General features: G+C 38.9%; 1 pseudogene; it reads left to right on the top strand.

Annotated features, from left to right (window-relative positions):
• Window positions 1–684: 684 nt before the first annotated feature.
• Window positions 685–1,417, top strand: LOC100067481 (protein IMPACT-like; annotated as a pseudogene).
• The last annotated feature ends 3,453 nt before the right edge of the window (window positions 1,418–4,870 follow it).

Raw genomic sequence — 4,870 nt, 5'->3', positions numbered from 1 at the left:
CAGCTTATCCACTCCATCAGAAAAGTAGACCCATTATCTGACCATTCTTACCACCTCTACCACCTCCTGCTGGGTCAAAGCCATCATTATCTCTCACCTGGATTGCCACATCTTTATCTGTCACCACTGCCCTGGCTCTCCCTCTACAGTCTGTTTTCAACACACAGCAGTTAATGTGGTTCTTTTAACCATGTGTCAAATCATGCCACTTTTCTGCTCGAAACCCTCCACTGGTGGGATCCCACCCCATTCAAAGTAGACACTTCAGACCATCCAATGGCCTATATGGTCCTGTATGAGCTCCTATTACTTTTCTCTCTCTCGTTATTATCTTGCCATCCTGACCTGCTTGCTGTTCCTGATATGTGATTTTTTTTTTCCAGATGTGTTCCAGACTCAGGGCCTTTGCAATTCATGTTCCCTCTACCTGGAACATTCTTATCCCCCAAATCAATGACTCACCCTCTCATCTCCTTGGATTCTCTGTCAAACATCACCTGGACTCTTCAATCTGCTGTATACTTCCTGTCACCATTCCCTGTTTTATTTGTAAATGTATCACTTAAGAACTGCCTAATCTTTTATTTATTTTAAATATCTAGTGCAGTTGTTTACTTCTGAACCCACCTTAGAACAAAGGAAGACTTCACCTGCCAGAGCTAGGCCGGCCACTCTCAGGGCCACATGGCTGAGGGGAACACAGGGAGGGACCGGAGGCAGAATGGGGAAATCGCAGCACTGGTGGCAACATATGACAGGAAATGGTGTGCCATTCAGAAACGTGCCGAAGTGTTTTGCATTAGAATTAGCAATGACATAGATGGTCCCAAATGGACACTTTTCTTACAGGCAATGCTACCAAATGAATAGTCAGGTACAGCTCTATCTCTTTGTCAATTGAAACAGGATATTGGTGAAATTATTCTTTACCTGTGGTGGAGAAAATAAGATAACAGAACCGGGTCCAAACACGAAGAAGAAAACTGAAGAAGGAGCTGAACGCAAAAATGATCTCATTTAAGCATTTCAGCCGGAAAATCTAGTTAAAGCACTAGATTTTTAATATCAATGAAAACTGAATAAAAATAGGAAAATTATTTTTGATTGATCCTGACAGTCTTATTACTGACCAGAGAAGTGATTTTCAGACACATTAAGCTCAGATAGTTTGTCCACACAGGTGAAAATTGTTCTTGTCAAATTCTATGAGAGTAAGAAAATATCTAGTGCCACCCACATCTGCGTGTACAGAGTACATTGTGAGGGTAAACAAACTTTCCCCAGGACTGGGGCAATGATGGGGAAATAGCAGTTGGTGGGGGTCTTCTCCATCATGTGGGAGTTTTGAATGTAAGAAAGGGTAGGGTGGCAGTCTTACACTGGGATGGATATTCTGCTAGGACCAGATTGCGTGTGACTGGTAGGTACCAACTGCATCAGTGATATATGAATGGAGAAATTCACCAGAGAACTCACCATCTAAGGCTTTAGGAAAGAACGAAATGTAGGGAAAAACAACAACTTGGAACTACATTTCTGTGATCCTTATTGAGGAGTCAAAACTATGCTAGACACTATGCTGTGGCAATGGGACATTTGTAGAACGGGGCAGAGGGTGACTGCATGGCACTGGTACATATGGGGCAGGTGACGTTATGTAACTATCACAGAATTGATACATGCTTCCTGTTGCCATTCTAGCCATCTTTTTAACTCCATGATTTTGTGGAGAGAAGGAACAAATCTTTCGCTTTGAAAACCAAGAAAATCCTTCTTATTTTCCAATATTATCAATGTTTTTTGTTTCTTATATTATTTGCAAGTTGTTTGATTTACCTCTAGGCATTCAGACAATAAAATTACCTTTGAGATATAATAATAAGTAATTAACTATTCCCTTTGACATATGACTGTAAACAATTGTTTAAAATATTGATGGATCACAGATTTACCTGGGATTCCTTCCTCAAATGAGGGAACAGAAATTAGAAGGTAATTTTGGGATGGTGTTTGAGCATGGAAAGCATCAGAAAAAAAAGAATAGGTAGATATTTTCCTCTATTGTCTGATGTTTCACCTTCAAGTGACCAACATCCTGACTTGATATTTTTAACTAGAAATTATGGATTCTGAGAAATAACAATCTAAATTGTCTTTGTTACAAATGTGTTTGTTATATGTTATCAGAAATCATATCATATATATGTCATATGTGTATGTTTATATATAGTCATATATGTATATATTAAACATGTATTAAATATATAACTATAATTTATATAATATATAATAACATAACATATATCTGTATGACTTTCCACAGGTTCTATGAAAAGGTAAGTTTGTCCTATATATTAACTGTTAAAAAATTAAAGAAGTCAAAGATGATTAACTAGCATTAATTTAGGTGGCTTACCGATGCCAGCATGTGAAACGTGAAAAAATATAAAACATCAAGAATTTGCTACTGCATAAAAATAAATGTGACAATTTTTGTGCAGGAGCAAATTTGAATTTTATATAAAACCCATTTGGATCTTTACAGAAAATAAAGCACTCTTTATATCAATAATCTAATTTTTCCTTACTTAAAAAAATCTTGTATTTTTCTTTCTACAAAATAATCATATTTTACTGACTAAAAGAATCTACTCTTCTTTGCTCAAAGGCAGCTAGTAAGAAGGGGGGATACAAATTTCTTTAATTCTAAGCCTGAGTTGTTTCACACTGAATCAGTGTGAAGACCCTACCTGATGATGGTATATTCTTTTGGAAATGAAAGTTTCTCTTGATTAGAAAATTTAAAACTCCTCCAAATAATAATTTTCTATAGCCATATCTATGATGTCTTATATTTTTTAGTGTATTCTATTAAAAACATTCTCTACCCGCCAAGCTAAGAGTAGGTAGCATCTACTTTTAAAAGAGAGAAGTAGCATCCTTGAAGTATGCTTCTGGAGAAGTATATTGTGAAACAGAATCTGTCAAGAGAATTTTATCAAATTAATCACCAAAGAAAAACAACACAAAACAGATACTATGTGGAGGGCAAATGAAATTTATTGGGAAAATTGCAGAAGCACCTCTCATCCACTATCCAGAGAGAACCATTGCTATATTTTGGTATGTACATCTTTCTATTTTTTTCCGATGCATGATATGTATATGTGGATATTGTACTTTCCACAAAAATGGTATTAAACTTTATATACTGCTTTGTAGCTTGCATATTTTATATATTGTTACATATTCTCATGTCCATTAGTTTCCTAGGGCTGAGGTAACAAATTACCACAAACTTGGTGGTTTAAACAAGCAGAAATTTATTCTCTCACAATTCTGGGGGCCAGAAATCTGCAATCAAGTTGTGGGCAGGTCTGGGCTCCCTCCAAAGGCCCCAAGACAGAATTCTTCCTTGCCTCTTCCAGCTTCTGACTGCAGGCATTCCTTGGCTGTGGCTGAATATCTCTAACCTCTGTTTCCATCTTCACATTGCTTCTCCCCTGCGTTTCTGTGTCCCAAATCTCCCTCTACCTTTGTCTTATAAGGACACCTGTCATTGGGTTCAGAGCCCACCCTAAATCCAGGATGAGCTCATCCCGAGATCTTTAATTACATCTGCCAAGACCCTTTTTCCAACCAAGGTCACATTCACAGATTCCAGGTAGACATATCGTTTGGGGACCACCATTCAACCCACTGCATCATGTCAATACATACACATATATTAAAGCATATAAGGGATATGAGGGAATGGGCAAGGCGAAGGAAGCACCGTAGGGGAGATAGCCTTCTTAGCATTTTGAGCACCTTTGACACCCAAAAAGCCACAGAACCCCAGGTTTTCTTCTGTCCTGGCAGAGATTTGAAAGCACCTGGGGAACACACAGACTTCACCCCTGAGCTCTTCTGGACTGGAACTGACTCCGTTTTGCACACCTTGTGTCCAGCACAGCCCTGGCTCATTGTGAAGTGCCCAGCAAAGACTTCCTGCACGAGGAAGGGACGTCCGCTGGGTGTGTGAGGAACCCCACCCAATTTCGAAGAGCAGTGAAGAGGGAACCGTGGGGGCCGGGAGCTCAGGACTGAAACAAGCTCTGAGAGGGTAACGTAGCTGTTTTTTGAACAGCAGAGTTTGTGTTCCGAGGTTCTAAGAAGGCGGAAGAACTCAAAAAGGGATTCAATTGTTTCTCAAGAACATTCAGAGGCTAAAGGAAGAATTTGATTATGAACAGCATTTAAAATGGAAAAATAATACTAAAAGATCACTGACAATTCATCTGTGTGCAATGGGATAGACGTCTGCCGGCGTGCCTTAGTCCACAGCTCAGGAATAGACCAGTCCTTAGATCCCCTTTTTGCTTATGGTTGTAAACAAATTAAGAGATTCTTTCATTGGAATTGAAGACACAAGTAATATCCAGGTAACTTTCAATTATATTTTAATTCCCACGTCTGTTTTTCACAATACCTTTGGAAAATACGGTGGAGTTATTATGAAAGGAGGAAACTGCCACATTTACTCGACATAATACTGTGTATACATAGGATGCCTTCTCTCATACACAGACTTGGGCAGTCTTCATAGTGCTTGTGCAGAATGGGTCGTAAGACCTCACATTGCAGCATTTTATTTTGATGGACAGAGGGAGAAAGGACTGGGAAATGTGTCCTCATCTGATACAAGAATACAACCCGCAGATGGATGACAATCTCTGTGGTCAATCCTTCATGATGACCTAGAAGGAATCTGAGGCCCCTGCAATCAGAAACTGTTTTCTTCATGTTTTATTTCCTATCCCACTGTATGTCAGAGTGCCTGTCACATAGTAAATGCTTGTTAATAAATGAATCAATGATCAAATAAGGC

The sequence above is a fragment of the Equus caballus genome, chromosome 9, assembly GCF_041296265.1.
Source record: "Equus caballus isolate H_3958 breed thoroughbred chromosome 9, TB-T2T, whole genome shotgun sequence".
NCBI lineage: Eukaryota > Metazoa > Chordata > Mammalia > Perissodactyla > Equidae > Equus > Equus caballus.
The sequence above is the reverse complement of the archived record's forward strand: the minus strand, read 5'-3'. Positions and strand labels throughout refer to the sequence as shown.